The sequence below is a fragment of the Notamacropus eugenii genome, chromosome 1, assembly GCF_028372415.1.
Source record: "Notamacropus eugenii isolate mMacEug1 chromosome 1, mMacEug1.pri_v2, whole genome shotgun sequence".
Taxonomy (NCBI): Eukaryota; Metazoa; Chordata; class Mammalia; order Diprotodontia; family Macropodidae; genus Notamacropus; species Notamacropus eugenii.
The window spans coordinates 177,775,877-177,799,819 of NC_092872.1; the positions used below are offsets into that span (position 1 = coordinate 177,775,877).

General features: G+C 39.6%; 1 protein-coding gene across 7 annotated transcripts in view; it reads right to left on the minus strand.

Moving 5' to 3' along the window:
• PDE8A (phosphodiesterase 8A) overlaps positions 1–23,943 on the minus strand; it is a 261,481-nt gene that overhangs the window by 176,431 nt on the left and 61,107 nt on the right. The window contains exon 1 of one of the 7 annotated variants that reach the window (XM_072619785.1): positions 19,489–19,618. The exons of the other annotated variants lie outside the window; for them this stretch is intronic. The gene's annotated coding sequence lies outside the window, so the exon portion shown is untranslated. Of the gene's footprint in view, positions 1–19,488; positions 19,619–23,943 lie in introns of those variants that run through there. 7 annotated transcript variants of the gene reach the window in all.

The following is a 23,943-nucleotide window of genomic DNA, read 5'->3' on the forward strand; positions in this document are numbered from 1 at the left end:
GCTAACCCTGGGTCACCCAACTCAAGAGGGCGGCCACTGCTCTCAGTTGACAAATCACATAGGAGGCTCTTGAACACCCTAGAATCCTCCCTTCCATCTACCTGTTAACTATTTTGTTAGCCTTGGCTTGCTATTTCTGTAGCTACCTGTCCAGATCATTCTACCCCCGCTGCCAATGGCTTTGCTCTGTATATGGGTACCCACCCTCAGGGGAAGCTAGGCAGCACAGTGGCTGAAAGTGTTGAGTCTAGGGTCAGGAAGACCAGAGTTCAAATTTGGCCTTAGACACTTGGTAGTTATGTGACCCTGGGCAAGTCACTTGACCTCTGTTTTAATTTCCTCATCTGTCAAAAGGGGGTTAATAATAGCACCTATCTCCCACGGTGGTTCTGAGGATCAAATGAGATGATATTTGTAAAAAGCACTTGGCACAGTGCCTGGCAGTTGGAGGTACTCTATAAATTCTAGCTGTTGTTATTATCATTACCCTTTGCCTCTGGCCCTTGAAGAACTGTATTTTACCTTCCCCATGGTATTTGGGATCCACTTTGATCAGTCCCTTTAAAACTGCAGCCAGTGGCTTGGAAGGTTCCCAACTCCTCCAATTCCATCCCTGGACCAAGCCCAAGAGGGCAGAAGGCTGTGGACCAGAACCCAGATTCTCTAAAATCTCCTCCTCCTTTTTCCTGGTTTAAGACGAAGATCAGAGTGGGGAAATTATTGTTAATGTTGTAGTCTCATGGTGCTGCTAATTCTCCACTCACTCATTAAGAGTGTTTGTTTTAGATTATTTGGGACCAGATGTCGGATTTTCATAGGTACATGGAATTCCCAATGAGTAAACTCTCCACTAAAGCAGATGAACAACTGCCCTACAACTTATCCTTTGCAGAGATTCTTAATCTGGGGCCCATGAACTTTTTTTAATATTTTGATAATTATATTTCAATATAATTTGGTTTCCTTTGTACACCTATACATTTTATTTTATGCATTTAAACATGCATATAAACATCATTCTAAAAAGGGGTTCATAGACTTCACCAAACTATCAAAGGGGTTCCCTAACACACACAAAAAAGTTAAGAATCCCTGTTTTAGAGAGCACTTAGGGATTAAGTGACTTACCCAAGGTCACCCAACCAATATCTGAGACATTCTGCTTTAGGTCATCCCTGTTCTCTATTTCAAATACAGGCTGCCTCTTTTATGATCTCTCATACTCATCAAGATATCTTACAAACAACTTCCTTCAAAGAAAATCCCAACAAATCTAATTTTTGTAGTATAGTACACACCATCCTCACCAGAGCACTACTTCGATGCTCAATCATGGTAGGGAGGTTCTCAAAAGTTAAGCCTTCTGAAAAGTGCAGACTCTGGCAGGTGCTTCAAGCAGGGGACTGGCAGTCTAAGGTCCATGCAAAAAAGTCTACAAAGATTTAGCACTACAAGGCCAGCTTACAGGTGATTCAGATATGGCAGCTCATAAAAACGAGCACTGTGATCCGTATCAACAAAGGGATGTCCACACCAATAAGATCAACAATCCTCAAAGCACTGAGAGCAAATACTATATAACACATGACAAAATGTACATCTTTGGGAACAATCAAGTTGAACTTTATAGTTCAGCTTTTAGAGGCAATCAATTTCACTGAAGCAAAAATAAATTTTATAAGATCAATCCCTCAAACTCCACCACTTCACAAAGGAAGAAAAAAGGAAGACAGGAAATTAGATATGGCAGACCATGTGCTAAGTTTGGGATCTGAAGTTCTGGTTTCAAATCATAGTTCTAGCACTTATTATTGGTGAGACCTTGGGCAAGTGATTTAGCATCTCTAGACCATGTAACAAAAATGAGGGGAAGAAGTAAGAGCAGAAGAGGATACGAGAGAGTAAGCATGGTAGAGCTGATAGAAAAAGCCAGCCTTGGAGGCAGAAATATTTGGGTTCAAATCCCACTCTTGACACCTTCTAGTTGTGTGATTCTGGAGACCTTCTTAACTTCTCCATGCTCTAGGAAACCATCTAAAACTATAAATTTCAGAGAAGGTGCCAATTCCCTCATCCAGGAGTTCCCTGCAACATGAAATCACAGGTCTAATAACGAATAATCAGAATTATACATTGGAGATTCATAACCTATATAAACTAACAAATTAGATGTCTCCATAATATAAATACAAACTACCAAATATTCTTGGGGAATCAACAAATAAACTATACCAGAACCCAAGCACTCTTTCAGGTGGAACTGTTTCCCATAACTGCTCATTTGTAACATCAGACCATGAAACTTTAAGCACAATGTTTTTAATAGCTAATATTGTACCAAATACTCATAATCTCCAAACCACATGGAATGAAAAGCTTTCAAAACATAGAACTCCAGTGGAAGAAATTCAAGTCATATGAGAACAGGATGAGATAGATACATATCATCTGCCATCCTGAATGATCACTGGAGTTGTCCAAAGGATACCTTCAGTGAACATGCAGAAGATGAGCTGAAATCCCAATACTCTTACTCAATTATAAAAAAGCAGTCATTTAATATTTCCACATCATAATCCATAGAACCTTGACTATGAAAGAATGATAACATGATTGCAAATTATCCTTGAACTGTTTCTATCAGAATCTCAGAAAAAAATATAAGAAAAATGTGGCAATAAGAATTATGGTAATATGATGATGATGATGAAGATGAAGTGATAGCGAAGATGGAGCTGATGCTAACTTACTTTTCTGTGGTTCATCAAACACTTTACATGTGTTATTTGTAGGAAAACCCAGCTACATCTCCCTCTATCTATGACGATGGCCATCTGCAACGTGTAGGCTTGGAAAGTTGCTGGAAGGCACTGAGGTTATTGTTGTTCAATCATTTTCAGTCCATCTGACTCTCTGCGATCCCATTTGGGGTTTTCTTGGCAAAGGTACTGGAGTGGTTTGCCATTTCCTTCTCTGCTGGAGTGGTTTGCCATTTCCTTCTCCAGTTCACTTTACAGATGAGGAAACTGAAGCAAACAGAGTTAAACGACTTGCCCAGGATCACATAGCTGAGTTTCCACAAAGCACAGATTAGCTACCAACTCATACAGGTGACCTTCTCTGATCTCCCAGGCATTAGGGCTCTACTCCCTGCTCACTCCACCCCGCAATTACCTTGCATTTATTCCACAGATGTTTTGTATGTACTAATCTATGTATGCACTGTTTTCTCCCAGTAGAATGTAAACTTCTTAAAGGCAGGGAATGGTTCCATTTCAGTCCCTACATCCTCAGCACTTAACATTGTGCCAGGAACCCAGGAAACACTCAAAAATGCTTGTTGAATTGAATTGAACTGCACTCTCAGGTCCAGAATATTCAGAGGCCCAGTTTAGAATGTGGAGGGGAAAAAAATCCTGCCAATTTTTGCATCCAGTGGAAAAAAATTGAAAGTGGGATTCAGAGAAAAATCACTGTATGAGGAAGTTCAAGTTGCTTTCAGTTCTATTTCCAAGAAGAATTTCAGAAAGGAGGGAGGGGGGCAAAAATCAAACCAAGAATTGGAGACTAATGAAAGAAAAAGGAAATAAAGATTCTGGAAACTAACTTACAGAAGATATTTCTCAGACTCAAAATAGATCTGACCTTAGGATTGTCTTCAGAAAGGCCAGAACAAATGAAGTCATCATATATAAATTGTTCAGTCTCATGAATGTGACTTTGCACTGGGGCAAGGGACACTAATTAGCCAATAAAATTTGCTTTTTCCTCCTTTAGCTGAACATTTTGCTATAAGTCAAATTTTGAAGCTCTCAAATTCACTACAGTTTTGTAGTGATTCGCTATTTTTCAATATTACAATTCTTTTGGATGAAAAATCGGGAGAAGAAATAGTCCTGTCTCAAAGAAAAGCCCTGGAGTCTGAGATGTTCTGTGTGAGACACATGTAATACATATATGTATGTATATACATATACACATAAGCATGTGCATATACATACATACATAAGTATGTGTGTGAGTATATATGTTGTTTGTTGGTCTGTTTCTTTTTGCATGTCTGCGCCCACCCCTTCTCTGTGTCTGCCTTCACGTCTCTATGTTTGTTTGCCTCCCTGTCTGTCTCTCTCTCCCCTATTCACTATAGATCAGGCTAAACGCTTCTTTGATTGTCCACATTCCAGCAGTCTATATATTACTAAGGCCTTCTTTCCAGACTTTTTCCTCACAGTCATTCTGTCCTTATGAAATGTTATTGGATTAAATCCACTATGCACTTATTGTATTCTAAGTATCTAGTCCTGCCTGTGGAAGATATAAGAAAAGAAGGAGAAGTAGCCCCTCCCTAAAGAAGCTGACAGTTCCATGAGGTCTCCATCTGAGAACGAAACAAGTGACTGGGATTTTACACCAAAGAGAGTGGTATAAACTGTAGTAGTTCTGCAGTGTGGGAGAGATCAAATGGTGGAGAAGAACGGGACACTCCATGGAGGGGGAGAGAATTGTATGAGGCCCTAAAGGATGGGATTGTGTATAGAGAGGCAGAGAGGTGGGAACTGTGAGCATGAAGGGCTGGAGGGGGCTAGAGAGAACAGCGTGTGGCTGCAGCGGAACATTCGTGTTAGGGAGCATGTCCGGATTAAGATGAAAATGTTGGTTTCCATAAAAAATAGCTCCAAATGACATTACCCATCACAGTAAACATAAGTAAATAATATGTAATTTGCTTAATCAGTTGCAGAATAGGTTATTTCAGTCATGATCTTTCAGAAGAGTTTATAAAGCAAAAGCCTCATAGAATCATAGGATATACAGAATACTAGAGCTATAAGGGACTTTTGAGGTCTGAGTTCCGGAAAAAATTTGCTTCAAATCAGATACTTCATTCATTAGTAGCAAAAAGTGCAGGGAGAAAAAAAGGCTGTTCACATGGAATTCAACTTTTCACCTTGCAGATAGGCTAGCTGACCTAACAGGATGCAGAGATCATCTCAATGTTGGGTTGGGTTCTGCCACATGACTGAGGAGCCTCACTGGAAAGCAACAGATTTCAATAGAAAGAATTCTGAGCTTACAGTTACATGATCTGAATTCAATGAATACCTACGTGACTTTGATTTAAGTCACTTCACATCACTGGGACTCTTTTGGACCTTTTGGGCACAAAGAGAAAAGCAGAGCTGATTCACATCCGAACTGTTTACCGCCCTTTTGTTCTGAGAAGGCAGTTAGGTGATACCAGGGATGGAATACTGGATTTGGGGTCCAAAAGACCTAAACTCGAACTCTGCTTCAGCTGCTTGCTAGCTATGTGATCCTGAACAAGACATCCTCTCCTCTTCCCCCCATCTATGAAACTGATATAACAGTATTATCTACCTCACAGGGTTGTTGTAAGGATCGAATGAAATCATGTCTCTAAAGTCCTTTGGAAACCTTAAAGGGCAATATAAATGCTAACTATTATTATTATTGCTGCCCTGTGAGTGTGATCCTTGAAACAAATTCCTATTAACTCAATTTCACTACCAAAAGCCAATGTGGAAGCTTAGTGACATTCAGTAAGGAAATACTTTTACCTATTCCATTCTCCTACTTTTGTCCATATTTTCTGTGACTGTCAGGGATTTTATTGAGAGAGAAGTACTTAATATTTGCTTTTTAAATTCAAATTCATTCACCTGCTTACCAAGGCAGCCACCTGTGTCTTTGAAGAGTTAGAAAGGAATGGGCCTATGCCAGTGGAAACCAGTGGAGTGAGGATGAGAACATTTTCCTCTGGTGATTTAGGTAAGCAGAATTAACCCGAAGAGAAAGATAAAAATCTTTGCTTTCACTGCAATGCTCAGGTAGAAAAAGCTCAAGTCACATAAGTAGAAGGAATAAAGCTTCAGAAGCACAGGGGAAATGCCAGGTATTTATAAAATGAAGCTTGAGCAGAAAAGAAAGTTTGAGTAATTTTTCAAATTCTGTTGAAATGGGTCATTCAAAATATTTGTGACTGCTGTTAGGCTTTGCTGTTATAAGAATGCAATTTGGGTTTGTCTCACTCAATGGGATTTAGAAGGTTCTAGACTTTTAAGAGACAAAAAAAAAAAAAAAACAAGATGAGAAAATTATTTGATTAGTTCTAAATGAAAGAAGACCTCTATGAGACTTACTTGGGTGGCAGCCTTAGAAATCCTTTACACAAAATACTTCTCAAACAGTTTCCAACAAAAAGACCCTTCTGGGCTCTGAGCCACTTAAGCAGAGGTGAAAACAACAGGGCAGTGGTTTGAGACAGTTTGGAACTAACAAAGGAATATCTACATTCACAGAGTACTTTCAGGGCCTACTTGGGAGAATTTTTTGGAAGAAAGACAATAAAATAGACATTCAAGGACAAGAACATTTTTTTAAACACTGAAAACTAGGAAATCACAATTTGTTTGAGAGTCCTCCAGAAGACCCCAGCTATTTCTGATGTGGTCTCCCTAAACCCAGTATTTAGATTTTCTTCCAATCCTAGTCAGTTGGCCTGGCCTTTTTGCAAATAGGCAAGCCAGTTTGCATTTGGACCAAAGTTCACATTCTAACTGTGACACATGTAATAGTTAAGCTAATGCAAATAAATAATGAAAGACAAAGTGAATTGCTTCCCTATCTCCCCTAACTTGAAAGGCTCAACCCTATTTCCATCTGGCTGTTCTTACTGTTTCTTCCACCTGAGATACCAATTCCCCCTCTTCTGTAGTAAATGAGACATGACATTTCCTTCAAGGCCCAACTCAAAACACAGATTTCCCACAATAAGTCAAAATAATGGATATGAAATTCATAATGAGTTACTAAAGGAGATGAGGATGTTTTGAGGTATGCCCCTCACTTCTGAGTGAAAATTGGTGAAGATGCCCCTGAATCTGGTGTCATGGACAGGGACATTTAAAGTCAGAACTCCTGAACACTCACTATCCATGTGACTATAAGCAAGTCACTAAATTACTCTGCCTGAGGCTCCCCAACTGTAAGATGGGGGCCTCATCAGGTGGTGATGAGGTAAGTGCTTTGTAAACAGTGAAGTACCACATAAATGCGAGCTAACTGTTTCAGTCACCAAGGGACGACACCTGGATGCATCAAACAGCTTAGAAACCCCCTGTGTTAAGTCAGGTTCCTAGTGATTACATCTAAAGCAAGGGTTCTTAACCTGAAGTTTCTGGTTAAATTTGGAGGGGGTGCAGTTCATAAACTTGTAGGGGAGGGAGAGGAGAGGAAATCACAAGTTTATTTTCACTAATCTTTAACTGAAATTTAGCATTTCTTTCAATTATTTAAAAACATTATTCTGAGAAGGGGTCCATAGGCTTCCTCAGATTGCCAAAGGGGTCGAAGACACACAAAAAGATTGAGAACACCTAGAAGACAACTCCTGCCAATTATCTATGGAAATTAGCGAGCAAGGCCCAAGAAAAAGGAATCTGGTTTTGGGTTAAAAAAAAATTAAAAAGCTTAAATTTACTAACAAATTTCTTATTCAAGAAACATTTACTGGGATTGTGCAAGATTCCATGCTAGGTGTTAAGCAAGATACAATGTGAAAAAGATCCCTAAATTTCGAATTAAGGAACAAGAGGGAAGGAGAAGGAAACAAGTATTTATTAAGCACCTATTATGTACCGGGGAGAGGCTGTTGGGTTGCTCAGTGGGTAGAGTGCTGGGCCTCAAGTCAGGAAGATCTGAGTTCAAAATTGACCTCAGATACCCACTAACTGTGTGACCCTGGGTAAGTCACTTACTTCTGTTTGCCTTAACCCACTGTAGAAGAAAATGGCAAACCCCTCCAGTATCTTTGCCAAGAAAACCCCATACAGGATCACAGAGTCAGACGTGACTGAACAGATTAATCAACAAATGTGCTGCCAGGCACTGTACCAAGTGATTTTACAAAAACGATCTTATTTGATCCTCGTAACAACCATGGATGCTAGGAGCTATAATTATCCCCATTTTACAGTGGGAGAAACTGAGTCAGTTAGAGGTTAAGTGACTTGCCCACGTATACACAGCTAGTAAGTGTTTGAGGCTAGATTTGAACTCAAGCCTTCCCAACTCTAGGGAAAAATCTCACCTCTGCTGATTATCACCAGTTATGAACTTGGGCAAATAAGTCACTTCCCCTCACTGAGCCTTAATGTCCTCATCTGCAGGAGGAGGAGATTAGACTAGATAAGGGTGGGGAACCTGTGGCCTCTTGGCCACAAGTGGCCCTCTAAGTCCAAGAGCTGCCCTTGAGGATTTAGAGGGCCACAGACATTGAAGCTTCAGGTTCCCCATCCCTAAACTAGATGACCCCCAAAATCCCTTCTAGAGCTTCTGACACAGTCCTTTCCTGTCCTCAGGGAATTTATAGTCTTGTCAGGGAGAGAGAGAAGACATTTGCAAAAATGAGCACAACACAAGGACAAATCTAGTCTCATAGAACTTTGTATCTCTCTCATACACAGCCTAAGAGGTTTCGGTGACTGGTCTTTTGAAATTACAGAAAGGGACATTGAAAGTCAGTATAAGTTCAACAAACAGTCATACAATGCACACATTTCACTGTTAAAGGGAAGAGACAAGAGGCAGAGAAAACAGAAAGCAAGTCACTGACAGATGACAAGAAACTCAGAGAGGTGGAGAGAGATGACAGGGAGATTCAGAGGAAGTTCAGAGGTATGTGATTTGGATGGAAATCAACAGACTGGCTGCTCCCACCCTGCTGTTCATGTGAACTAGAGACCTCAGAGCTCCCTCAAATGCTGATTAACTCAACAGCACACCAAGCCCTTCTAAGTGGAGAGTCAGTTTGAAGCTGAGAGTTTTCTCATTTGAAGGCTTATTTTTCCATTTTCCAAATTCAAGTTTAAATAAAGGTATATTTTCCCATGGAATTCTGAAAACATTTTCCACCTGTGTGAGTCTTCCTTCAACAAACATCCAGTAAGGAAGGCAGCTAAAACACCTGTCCCATCTTTTTCTTTCCCATTGCCACCACCCTCATTTACAAAGTCTTTTATCACCTCACACCCAGGTTATTACAATGACCTCCTATGCAATAAGCCTACCTTAATCCCCACTGTCTGGGTAGATTTCACCAGCCAGAGTATTTAATAGAAATCTCTGCCTTCAGGCCTTGGGAATAAGTAACAGAAAACTCTGCATTTCTCAGATAGGTGAGGTCCCTCTTTCTCAGCAGCAGGGCTACAGTCTGGCTTCTAGCAAAAAACAGCTGAGGCACCATTTTTGTGAAGGTCTTTTTTCTCAGGACTTCCCCTTACCTCCTTCCTCAGGAGAAGTCTAGTATCAGGGCTGGCCTCTGGCCAGCTCCAACCTTTTGTCACCCACGCTCCTCCCTGGGATCTCCACAGCTGACTTCAATCCTCTTGATGGAGTACAGAAGCAAAGTCTGGTCACTCCCATGACTCCCTGACACTCCCAAATAGACTCCCTGACCCCAGCCAGGGGAGGCGAACCTGCAGCCTCAAGGCCACATGTGGCCCTCTGGTCCTCAAGTGCCACCTTTTGACTGAGTCCAAATTTTACAGAACAAACCTTTTTGTAATGACTAAATTTTATATAATTTGTAATATGTTTACATATATATAATATGTAGTAATAATATATAATTAATAAAATTTATATAAAAATAAAATTTTATAATTAATAAAAGGATTTGTTCTGTAAAACTTGGACTCAATCAAAAGGTGGCACTTGAGGACCAGAGGGCCACATGTGACCTTGAGGCTGCAGGTTCCCTATTCCTTTGGGCCCAGACTTTCCCTCTTCCTAGCACTCCATCCAACTCCTCACACCATCGTTAGGTTTATCTTCCTACCTGGAAAGCTCTGAACCTGTCACCTATTGGTTCATAATCCTTTAGTGGAGATAGGATAAACTCCAAACACCTCAGCCTGGAAGCTTTTGAAGTCTCTCTACAATCTAATCCCAACCTGCCTCTCCCTATTTATTTTCATGAATCTTCTGTTCCAGTCATACTGATCTCTTCATCTTCTACCTAACATATTTTGTACTTTCCTACCGTTCGTTACTCCTTCTTTATACCATTGGCTTGTGTCCCTTCCTGCCCCACCTCACGTCTACCTGCAGAAATCTCTCTCATCCTTCTACAGCTCAAACCCCACCTTCTGCAGGAACCTGCCCCTGATGAGGGAGGAAGCCTGGTACAACAGAAAGGCATCAGAGTCAGAAGTCCTGGCTTCAGATTCCAACTCCACCACTCAAGAAAGATACTTCATTCTCAGAGGACTCCTCTCTTGCAAAATAAAAGAATTGGATTAGATGAACTCTCAGGAAGTCCATTCTGATGCCAAGCCAATGATCCTACAATTGCCATCTTCATCTAGTCTGCACTTGTCATTCAGTACTTAGCACTTGTATCTTACTCTCTATTAAAAATATATATACATACATACATGTATGTGTGTATATACATGTGTGCATGCATGAGTGCCTACATGTATGTATATATATATGTAGGTGGGTGTCCCTCCTTTCACTTTTGCCTTTATAGCCCCAACACTTAGCACCGTGTCTAATACAGGGCAAGTCTTCAATAAATACCTGATTGACTGTTACAGTAGGTTGGTTACCTTTTCACATGGTCTTATCTCCCCCACATTTGAATAGTTGATTTGAAGTTCAGATGCCGTTGTTCAGTCATTTCAGTTGTGTCCAAGTCTTCATGACCCCCATTTGGGGTTTTCTCAGGAAAGATACTAGAATACTGCTATTTCTTTCTCCAGCTCATTTTATAGATGAGGAAACTAAAGCAAGCATGGTTAAGTGACTTACCACATAGCTAATAAGTGTCTGAGGCCAGATTTGAACTCACAAAGATGAGTCTTCCTGATTTCAGGCCTGGAACCATCTGACTGCCCTGGAGTCCGAATATCTGAATTCTGATCCCAATTTTGTCACTTACTGCTGGTGTAACTCCAGGCAAGTCAATTTGCCCCTCTTGGGCCTCAGTTTTCTCATCTATACAATGAAGGGAATGGACAAGAAGATGTTTAATGTTCCTTCCAGCTCTAGAATCTCTGTATGTATATACACCCAAATATTGAATCCAGTCACTCAACTAGATTAGAAACCCCTTGAAGGGAGGGACTGTATCCTCTTCTCCTTTGTATCTCTCCCAAAATCTAGTACAGTCAACAGTGGAGTAGAGTGCCTTGTGCTATGCGCACCAGCACTGAATAAATGTTTGTTCATTGATGTATCACGGGATCATTGATTTAGAAAGAGATGGAAGGGACTTTACACTGGGGTCATCTGATGTGCCATCTCCTTTTACAGAAACCCAGAAAGGTGAAGTGATTTGCCCAAGGTCACAGAGATGGTAAATGGAAGAGCTGGGCTCCAAACCAGTCCCAGGACTCCAAATTTAGTTCCTTTCCATATGATGCCTGGACTTAATTTGTCCTATCAGATGAATTAAGTGATAGTCAAAGAATGTCTTTAGGTGTTTTTTTTTTATTTTGGAATTCTCAGTACCCTAGTTCCACCTTCCAAGTCCCTGATACCCCAAAAAGCTATCCAGTTGCCTTGCCTCCACCAAAAGATTACACCTGTCTCATTCTGCAATGCTTTGAAATCTACAGGGAAACTAACATTCACTCCATGATTCTGAGGTTTTTTTTTAACCTACTCCTGAGTCTGCCACTGAATCAGTATTACATTGAATCAAGTCAGCTTTCCCTCTGTGGTCCTCAGTTCCTTCTTCTGTAAAATACAGAGGAGAGAAGATGGTGGAGTAGAAAGATGGACCTGCTCTACCTCTGCCCCCAGAGTCTATAAAGTGCCTGTAAAAATGATTCTAAACAAATTCCAGAGCAGCAGAAGCCACAAAACAACAGAGTGAAAGAGCTTTTCAGCCTCAGATAACCTGAAAGGCCAACAGGAAAGGTCTATCGCACCAGGCTCAGAGCAGAGCATAGCCCAGCCTTCGTTGAGTGGCATGGACAGGACTGGAGCAGGCTTCAGGGCACAGAATCACAGGTAGCAGTTGTGGTTCCAAGATTTCTCAACCCACAAATACCAAAGACAGCTTCAGAAGCCAGTGAGAAAATTCTTTCACCTAGGTAAGAGGGGAACAAGGTCCAGTCCCAGCCCCAGCGCAAGGGTGGCAACAGCCACCGAGGCAGCAACATCCACTTTTGAAGCCCTCAGCATAAAGACCCTGGGGGAATTGAGCTGCTAATCTAGATCTCAGTCCTGAGTGGAGGAGGAACACTGGCATGGTACAGCTGGGAAGGTTCTGGAGAGGGAATCCTACTTGCAGATCCTGAGTGGAAAAGACTGCTTGTGGTTGCTCACAGACCAGAGCACAGGCCAGGAGAGGAATAAACTCCTCTCCCTTGATTGTGCCACCTTGGAGGAACTGAGAACTTACAGGTCCCTAGAGTATACCCTCCACTTGGCAAAGGGCTCAAAAATCAAGTAACTGGCTGGGAAAATGCCAAAAAAAAAAAAAAGGAGGAAAAAATAAGACCATAGAAGGTTACATTCTTGGTGAAAAGGTATTTTCTTCCACCCTTTCAGATGAGGAAGAACAATGCATACCATCAGAGGAAGACATAAAAGTCAAGGTTTCTACATACAAAACCTCCAAAAAAAATATGCAATGGTCTCAGGCCATGGAAGAACTCAAAAAGGATTTTGAAAATCAAGCAAGAGAGGTGGAGAAAAAATTGGGAAGAGAAATGAGAGGAAAGCAAGAAAATCATGAAAAGCTAGTCAACAGCTTGCTAAAAGAGACCCCAAAAAATGCTGAAGAAAATTATGCCTTTAAAAATAGACTAACTCAAGTGGCAAAAGAAGTCCAAAAAAGCCAATGAGGAGAACAGTGCTTTAAAAAGCAGAATTAGCCAAATGGAAAAGGAGGTTCAAAAGCTCACTGAAGAAAATAGTTCTTTAAAAATTAGAATGGAGCAGATGAAAGCTAATGACTTTATGAGAAACCAAGAAATTACACAACAAAACCAAAAGAATGAAAAAATAGAAGACAATGTGAAATAGCTCACTGGAAAAACAACTGACCTGGAAAATAGATCCAAGAGAGACAATTTAAAAATTATGGGACTACCTGAAAGCCATGATCAAATAAAGAGCCTATGTATCATCTTTCATGAAATTATCAAGGAAAACTGCCCTGATATTCTAGAACCTGAGGGTAAAATAAATATTGAAAGAATCCACTGATCACCACCTGAAAGAGATCTGAAAAGAAAAACTCCTAGGGATATTGCTGCGAAATTCCAGAGTTCCTAGGTCAAAGAGAAAATATTGCAAGCAGCCAGAAAGAAATAATTCAAGTATTGTGGAAATACAATTAGCATAACACAGGATGTAGCAGCTTCTACACTAAGGGATCAGAGGTCTTGGAATATGATATTCCAGAGGTCAAAGGAGATAGGATTAAAACTAAGAATCACCTACCCAGCAAAACTGAGTATAATACTTCAGGGGGAAAATGGAATTTCAATGAAATAGAGGACTTCCAAGCATTCTTATTGAAAAGATCAGAGCTGAATAGAAAATTTGACTTTCAAATACAAGAATCAAGAGAAATATGAAAAGGTAAACAGGAAAGAGAAGCCTTAAGGAACTCACTGAAGTTGAACTGTTTACATTCCTACATGGAAAGATGTTATTTGTAATTCATGAGACCTTTTTTAGTATTAGAGTAGTTAGAGGGAATATATATATGTAGGTATATATAGGTATGTATGTGTGTGTATAATATATATGTGTAGGTATGTATATATACATGTGTGTATATATGTGTATATGTATATATATGTATACATAGACAGGGGGCACAGGGTAAGCTGAATATGAAGGGAGAATATCTAAAAAAATTAAAATTTATTGTTGAATGGAATGTACTAGGAGTAAAAGAAAGGGAGAAGTAGAGTGTAGTAAATCATCTCACATACAAGAGGGAAGAAAGAGCTTCTACAATGGAGGGGAAGATGGGGGAGATGCAAGGAAACTGAGTCTTATTGTTATAAGATTTGGCTTAAGGAGGGATAATACACACTCCATTGAATATAGAAATCTATTTTACCCTGCAGGAAGGCAAGGGGGAAGGGGATAGGAGAGGGAAGATAATAGAAGGGACAGTAAATTGGGGAAAGGGATAATCAGAAGCAAACACTATGGTGGGGGGACAGGTCAAGGGAGAGAATGGAATAAATGAAGGGCAGGACAGGACAGAGGGAAATGTGGTTAGTCTTTTACAACATAAATATTATAGAAGTGCTTTGCATTGTTACACATGTATAACCTATATTGAATTGCTTATTTTCTCAATGAAGGTGGGTGGGGAGGGAGAGAATATGAAACTCAAAGCTTTAAGAATGAATGTTAAAAACTGTTTGAGCATGCAACTGGAAATTAAGCTATACAGGCAATGGAGTATAGAAATCTATTTTGTCCTGCAGGAAAATAGAGGAGAAGGGGAATGGAAGAAGGGTGGGTAATAGAAGGGAGGACAGACTGGAGGAAGGGTTGGATGGAATGGATGCTATCCTGGGGTTGGAGGGTGGGGAGAGATGGGGAAAAAATTTTGAATTCAAATTCCTGTGGAAGTGAATATTAAGAATTGAAACATAAATAAATTGTATATTAAAAACAAAAATAAAATACAGAGGAGAGGAGTTGTATTGGAGGATGGCCCTTCCAATTCTAATTTTCTAAAATTCTAATATTTTGATAAGGCTGCTAAAAAGGTGAATACAATCTTCTATTACTAGTGTATAGCACCCAGATGAAAAGCGGTAGAACTGTCATTCTACATTGGTCAAACCACAACTGAGATCAGATCTGAGTCCTGCATTTGGACCAGATGATATGCAAGCAAGAGTGGCAGCCAGCCCTGGGGACAAAGATTCCCTCTAGCCTTGTATTCTACTGCCTTCAGGACTTTTCATCCTAAAATGAAAAGTAGAAAAATAAAGGGATGAAAAACTGTAAGAAAGCATGCAGCAGAAACCAGACCTATAAATACCAAGGGCAGGATACTCATTTGGGCAGACTGAAAAGGCCTCCCCCTCCAGAGCCACCCCCTACACACAGCGCTTCTCTCCAAAGGGAAGTTGTTGACTCTGCCCGGTCCCAATGGCTGCGAGAATGACATCAGAAGAAACCACTCAGCATAAAAGGGGGAGTTCTGACCACATATTCAAGAATACGGAAGTATTCTTCCTCAACCAAGCTTCTCACAGAACATCAGTAATCTGGTACGAAGTCTAACAAAATCATAAGACCCTCAACAACCTAGTGTTTGCTGAGTTCCACTTTGTCTTTTTTTTTTTTTTAAACATAAGGGAATGAATGACATTTTTGGAAATAAATGATCCTGACTTCTGGTTAAGATGACCACATGAAAAGTTGTACAGGATAACCACATGCACTCCAGCAAAAATCTAAAAGAGGTTCTGGATCAAATGATAGAGAAATCCAAAGAGAAACAACAGTAAACTCTCTCATGTAGCTCAGGATAGCACAAATGAGCAGTCAGAAGACTGTGGGACCCCTCTAGGAGGGAAGCCAAGGCAAGCACAGTAAAGAAATTAGCACTCAGACCAAAGGTACTTCAGGGGTTATCTTTGTACCAGCCCTATGGCAAGGCCTGAACTAGCTACAAGACCCTGAGAGGTCTATTTCTCCCAAGCTTAGGAAAAGAAGTTAACTTGATATCAGGACTGGAGGGCCAGGGTTTTTCCTCCATATAGAATTCCTGGGTTTGAGTCCTAGAGAGGGAATTTTTAGTATCTCTCAAGAGGGAAAGTCACTGCCAAAGTCTTTCACTTGTTCATTGTTTGGGGTTTGATGGCTCAGAGTGAGTGTAAATAGCAATTGTTTCTGTTCTGGCCAGAAACTCTGAGGGTCTTCCCCTCCCAGACTGATTCTTTTGTGAAGGTAAACTAGGCCATCTTTTGCCTCAATTCTTACCTAACCTTTGATGACCGAATGGGTGTTGCCTCAGACAAACAGACCTGGGAAAGACCTTAGCTTAAAGAGGCCAAGATCTCCCATTCCACCCAGGACTATGGCCAGTCTTACTGACTTACGTCTTGCTACTGGATTCCAATGACTCTGGAGGAGAGAGTGAGGCTGCTGACTTTGCACAGTCTCACTTAAACCCAATTCACTTGCAAGTCAAGACACTATGCTCCTGATGTCATCGGTCCTCTTCAAGCACAAAGAACAAACAAGAGGTATGTTAAACCCGAAAACCATCAGCACTCTTTTTGGGGGATAAGGGAGGGGGGAAGTCAGAAGAAGTCCAGAGTTCCTGGGTGGGGAAACTCCAGGAAATTATAAGTAAAATATGAACTTTGAAGAAAATAGTTAAAGGGAGAACCAACAGTTTAATACTGAAAATGGAAAATCTTCCCTAAGGAACTGCTGGGAAAATTGGAAACCAGTCTGGGAGAAATAGGTTTAGATGAGTACCATATACCATATAGCACAATAAGTTCCAAATGGTTACATGATCTGATAGAAGTTCCCATAATCACCAAACTGGAGGCCCGTAGAAGGAGATATCTTTCACAACTCTGGATTGTGATATTAGATGATTAACAAGAGGATCACAGGAGATAAGATGGACAATTTTGACTACATAAAATGGAAACTTCTTGTAGAAACAAAGCTAATGCTGTTAGCATTAGAAAGTAAATAACAACTGGGGGAGAAACCATGATTACAAATTTCTCTGATAAAGATCTGATCTCCAAGAAATACAAGGAACTATCAGTCAATAAATATTTCTTAATCATCTGCTATGTGCCAGGCACCGTGCTAAGTGCTGGGGATGTAAAAAGAGACAAAAGATTGCTGCTGCCCTAACAAGTTCACAAAGGAATGGAATTGATTTAAATATACAAGAACAAGAACCATTCCCCAAAAGACAAATGATCAATGTATATAATCAGTTCTTAACATAAAATAAAAAGCAAGCTATCAACAACCATATGGGGGGACATGCTACAAATACTAAAATACAAATGATAACTCTAGGCTCCTCTTTGTATTTATCAGAAAGATGACCAAAAACAGAAATGACAATTTTTGGAGGGAATGTGAAAAGATAGGCACATTAATACACTGTTAGTGGAACTGTTAAAACTGCTTCCACACATTTTGGAAACCAATTTGGAACTACCTTAAAAAAAATCACTAGCCAAAAGTACTAACCTTTTGATTTATAGAAACCTATACTAGTCATGTATCCTAAAGGGGTTAAAGAAAAAAGGAATTTGCTCAAACATATTTATAGTTAGAAATTAAGGGAGTGAGTGCCCATCAATTGAAGGATGGCTGAACAATGGTGAAATATGAAGGGAGGAAAGGGACAGGGTCTGGATCTATAACTTCATGGGGACAGGGAACTCCCAGGGCAAAGAAACTCCCTTTATCAAGGCAAGCCAGGACATTGTAATCTACAATGTACAACCTTAGACAGTTATCTAGAACATCAAGAAGGTAAATTAGATGATAGAATCAGGATTAAATGAAAAGATGTCAATGGAATAACAAAATAGGATAAATAGGACAAAATTTTGACAGGGAAAATATAAAATCTTGGACAAGGATGGGGAAAACTTGGCTTAAGCAGTAGTTGGTGTGCAAAAAATCTAGGGCTTTAATTGACTGTCAAGTCAATATGACTTAAGAGTAAGGTGGCTGACAAAAATAAAAAAGTAAGATCTACCTCAGGACGAATTAATGAAAATTGTGTGTCGAGATAAAGAAAGAAAGAGTTGCATTGTAATCTATGCTACCAAGACCACATCAGGAGCACTGGGGATCATTCTAGGAATTACATATAGATGATTTTGACAAAATAACACTCTAAAACTATAAATCTGCCAAACACTGGTCAATCTACATAGGCAGAGAAAGTTTCCTCACCCAAGGTTTTCCATGCCAAGGAAATCACAGGTCCAAACAGAAACAAAATTAACAAGTTGGAGTTTGTGCACAGGAAGGTGACAAGCCATATATTAGCATTAGCAGAGGATATTGAGAGGAGAGGGGTTAGCCTGAAGAAGGGGAGTCTTAGATGCTACATGACAACTATCTCTAAATATGGAAAGGCCAGTCACATGGTGTTAGACTTTTGAGTCTAAAGAAAAAAAATAAGCTGAATGGGTGGAAGTCACAGGGAAGCAGATTTCAGCTCAGCATAAAGGGAGAACTTCCTAGTAATTAGAGCTGTCCAAAAATAGAATGAATGAGCACCCGCCTCAAGTAGTGAGTCCTCCTGTACCATGTGCAGAGAACCTCTGGCAGAAGATATTCTCCAGGGAACTGATACCCCCAAGGGTATTAGACTTGACGGCCTCTAAGGACCCTTCCAACTCTTGAATTCTAGGGAAATCTGATGCTAGGAACTTTCTGCTTATCTTAATTGCCAAAAATCATGACTGACTTTTGAATATTTTCTTTCTACACCCCTGCCCCCATCCATTCTAGAGATGAATAGGGTCAGTGTTTTTTAAAGTGATCATTTGTAACTCAAGAAGGAAAAATATTACACCCTCTTCTAGATAAAGTATATTTCTATCAGCCAATATTTTCTTTCATAAAGTATGTACATATTATTATATAGATACATGTTCTATATTATTATATAGACTATATGCAATGTATATTCTATATTACCATATGTAATATACACAATATATGTTCTATATTATTACATATAATATATACCTTATGTGTTCATAATATATACCATGTGATAGATATAATATATGCCACAAATAGTGTATATTATACATACACCATTTGGTATATATTATATATCATATACAGTACATACTATTATGCACAATATGCTACATATAATATATACTATATATACAATATATGTTATATATAATATGTACAATATGTGTTTTATAAATAATATGTATAATATGTCATACAAGTGTATATATATTAGCAATATCATAATGCATGGGTAAGATGATAGGCACCAAAAAAGATAACTAAAAAAGAGAAATCATGGAAATTGCTAAAAACATGAATTCTCACCCTGAATTTCTCATCCTAAGAAACCACATGCAACAAACTAAAAGCAGATTAGTTTTTTTAAGACATGATATAGACAGTATCAGAAGTGTTAAAACATATATAAAAATCAGCTTGTGGAATTAGATTTTAATACTGCAGCTTAGTATCAGCTCATCTGTTAGAGACAAAATCAGAAAAGTCATCTGAGGCCCCACAAAGACAAAAACATGCCCGCTAAGTAAGGCAAAATAGATGCATATCTGTATATAAAGAGGCAGTTGGAAAGACTACGTAGAAAGGCCTGGGTTCAAGAAAAGGCAAGGTTCTCAATCTCTCAGCCTCCTCCACCCCCTCCCCATTTCCATTAGTTGTTAGGAGTTGCCAAGCTGCTATCAACATGAATAAAGGACTCACCCAATATGACTTCTCTGTGGGAAGCAAGCCCACGTTGAGGTAAAGATACCACTCTGAGACGCAGAGACTCTCTTGAGTCTTTTGTACAAAAGTTGATCTCTCACCATTAACGTCCAGGACTGCCTTAACCCTATCTCCTCAGAGTCTAGAGCTCAAGAGAAATGGAGTGGATAAGGAGGAGGTGGGAGAGGAGGGACACTCAGGCGCAAAATGGAGGATGGGTAGGAAAAAAAAATATTGGAATCATTTTAAAAAAGAATCTAAAGTCTGGTCTGTGATAGGCCAAAATGAGACCGAAAAAAGATTAGACTTTGCTCCATTTATATTAAATTGAATACCAGCAACTATTACTATAAGATTTTAAAACTTCTTTAAAAAAAAAACAAACCATATCTATTTCTCTATGGTTCCTGCTAGGTTAGAAAAAAAAACACCACAGAAAACCTCCAAAGGGAGACTTAGGGACAGGAAGGTGGAACAAGGCTGAGAAGCTACTACCTATTTCACAATGGAACCGAGAGGAGAGGAACCCTATTCACAAGAAAAGAAGGTGGCAGCAAGGTTAGGAACAGGAAGGCCAAGCTCTGGTACCCAAAGGTCAAAGAGAAAAGTGAGATAGGGCTACAGGATGGGGTGTCCTGGACCCTGGAAATCAGTCCAAGGGACGTTTCTAAAAGGAGATTCCGGAGTGACTTTCCTAACACGAGTCCAGATGAAATATGTGCTTGAAATATTGGTTCTTTTATCATGTTCATGTAGTCTACTGAGAAGTCTAATACTGAGAACTTCAGGCAAAGGTAATCGTGGAAAAACAAACAAACAAACAACCTTCCTTAAATCCCAGGCTTTAAGCATCCGGTCTGACTCAAGGGTATAACTCACCTGAGATTTTTAATAAGACAAAACAAAAAACGAAACTCATTAGCTCAGAAAAAAAAACCAAAAACAACAAGCCAGGAAGCCCCTTAGGTCCTAACCACCTGAAACTTCTGATTTTGTAGTCAAACATTTCAATCTTCCTGGCTTTGTGAAAGTGAATTCCTTTTCCAGAAAGGTCTGAAATCAAGATTGAAACGCACCTTGGTGACTTTATCCTGGAATCAGAATTTTGAGATTTGCTCTGACTATGCGGACTTCCCTCTTCCCTTTCCCTGAACCCCTATCTTACTTCCTAGAATAGTTCCGTTTGGTAACTAGCAGTATTCTCATTGATGATCCCCGGTGATCAAAGAAAAGCACTAGGTCTATAACTGGACACTTTTGTATGGGTCAGTTAACAAGTATTTGTCAGACACGGTACTAAGCATGATGTTATAGGCTGAAGACATTTCCTTCTCCAGCTCATTTTACAGATGAAGAAACTGAGGCAAACAGGGTTAAGTGACTTGCCTAGGGTCACCCAGCTAGTGTCTGAGGTCAAATTTGAATCCAAGTCTTTCTGACTTCAGGCCCAGTATCTATCTATTGCACCCCCTGGCCACTCTAGTAGGTACTATATAAATGCTTATTTCCTTCCCTTCCCCCACCCTGTGATGACAATTTTGGAAACCAATTTAACCAATTAAGAAATTCCCGTATTTTTTCAGGAAAACTAAAGGGTTTGGGATGAGGGTTAAATGAAATGATCGTATTTAAAAAGGGATAAGTGAACCATCATCTGTAGTTTCTAAATAGACCTTGTATCCCTGAGAGCATTACAATGGCCAGAGTGAGAAGGAAGTAGGTCTCTCTCTATTCCAGCATGAGGAGCAGCCAATTTTGTCTCTCAATTGCCCCAACTGCATCTGAATCTGTATGTTACACATCCAAATGTACTTCCTCCTTAGGTGCCTGAATAGAAGACTGAGGAAGGACCTGTGAAAGAAATAGTTAAATGGTGAAATCCATTTAAATTTCATCAATTTCCCACTTGCCTAGAAATTACTAGGCAAGAAAAATATTTGTTAACCAATTGCATATCTTTCTCATGATGCACTTTTCTGAGTTATTGTTAATTCTTTGGGAAAGAGAGTAACATTCAATTATAATTGTACATTTACAGTATAATCTCTTGAGAAGAGGGATATTTTGCTGTTACAAGTGATTCTTTTAAAGACAAATTCATTCTTTTTTTTTTTTTAAAGGACAGATAACCCTAAATTGCTCAATTTATTTAAGGCAAAAGGCTGTATTTTCCACAAAAGATCTCTGGCACATATCTTGGCCCAATACCCAGTCAAATGACTCATCAGAAGCAAAACTTGGATTCAGAATGCCATATTTTTGTTAGATCCAGAAAGACAGAGAAGCAATCTAGAGTAGAGGGCTAATGTTAATACATGACATGTATCAAGGCATGAATAGAAGCACAGGATCTGCAAAAAAAAAAAAAAAAAAAGGCCGATCTTTCCTGTCTTTCTCAGAACCCTCACACCCTTGAAATACAGCCCATATAAAAAGGCAGGAAAGTTTTCATTCCTTTAGGGCTGTGAATTCTCAATTTTCCTCCCACTCTAACTGGCCAGTTTGTATTCCTAATTCACAATTCAAAGTAAACTTGTTAAATGAACTAAGAACAAAATATTCTTTCTGTTTTAAAAATAAGCTAATCAGATTTTAAATTGATTAACTAGCAACATTATACTATGCTGATCACCAGCTGGATCTAACATTAGCAGTCAACAAATATTTAATAAGTGCCTACTATGCACTGAGTATATAAAAAAGAAGCAGAAAGATTGTCCCTGCCTCAAGGAGCTTACAAGCTAAGGTGGGAAGGGAGGACAAAAGAAAACCAAAAAATGGTAGGGAGTGTTGGGGATTCCAGGGGTGCTGCCACTGGGGCATAATAGTAAAAATGAAATTAGCCAGAAAAGTCTGAGCCCTCTGTAAAGGGAGGCTTTGGGAAGAGCTCCATTCTCCCACTCTGTAATGAGAAGGGCGAGGCAGCTGAGAGTGCTGAGCAGGTGTTGACTATCAAAGGGGAAAAAAATCCCCAAGAGGATGAGATTTAAGGTGATGAGTTTAGCCTGAGGGAGGCATGATGGTGATGGAGTGAAAACCAAGCAGAGCAGCTAAGGATAAATGAAGTGTCCCATCTTAGTTAAAGCATTCACTCATTTGGATTCACATCCCCATGGATAGTAGTACCTCTGATGGGTGACAGAGTAATAATCTGTCAACAGTTAAGCATTTATTATGCACTAATTATGTGCTAAAGACTGTGCAGTAAGGGCTAGGAACACAAAGAAAGAGAAAAACCTTCAGGGAGCACATATTCTAATGCAGTGAGCAAAAGAATAATTACAAAATTTTTAATCTCCAGAATCACATGTATGCAGAGAAATACAAGAACCCAACAACTAGTCTGCAAGAGCTAGAAGAGGAAAGAAGATCATTTCATTTCATTTCAAGAATCCATTCCCCCTCCCATCATCCTAGTTTCAATCTTCATTATCTCATGTCTGGATCACAGCATTGGGTCATTGCCAGATAAATCTTCCTAATGCAGAGCTCTAATCATGTCACTCTGTTGCTCAATGACCTTCAGTGGGTCCCCACTGCCCATCCAATGAATTCCAGCATCCTTACTCTATCCCTCAAGGTCCTCAGTGATATCCCTCCCCCTACCCACCAATCTGCCTTTCCAACTTGAACTCATACTATACTCTCCAATATTTTGTACTCCAGATGAACTGCCCAAATGCATTGAAAGTTCTTGCCCCTAGAACTTAAAAAAAAAAATTCCCGATGGTCTTCTAAGGCAAAATGCCTTCCACACTCAGAGAAAGAAATATGGAATTCATTCGCAGAATGTAGCAGATTATTTTTGTGTGTGTGTATTATGTTTTGATTTGTTATATGATTTCTTCCATTTATTTTAGTTTGTCTACACAGCATGACTATAGTGAAAAGGTATTCAATAGGAAAGTATATGTAGATCCTATATAGAATTGTATACCGTCTTGGGGAGGGAGGGGGGTGGTGGGAGGTAGGTAGAGGGGAAAAAAAATCTAAGTTCTATGGTAGTGATTGTAGAACATTAAAAATTTAAAAAAAAGTTCTTGCCCCTTCCCTATGAATTTGCTCAGTATTACCTGTAATCTGTGTCCCCTTCATCTCTACCTCTTATACATTCCTCAGGTCCCAGCTCAGATACTCTATTTCCCCGATGTCTCCAATTTCTTCCCACATCTAAAATCATACCCCTCAAATGTACTTATATAATATTCTGCTTTGTCTCATATTTCTGTATGCATGTATGTCTTAGTTCCCCAATTAAATTGGCTCTTGCTGTCAGGAAGTTTACAAAGTTTTGTCATTGGTTTCACTCACTTCTCTCCACCATCTAGTGGACTACCAAGCACATAGTGGACATTTAACAAATGTTTGTTGTTTGTTGAATTTAAGATGCTCCATGATCCAATTTCAATTTACCCAGAGTGCCTTCTCTCCCAGTAGTCATCAAACATATTT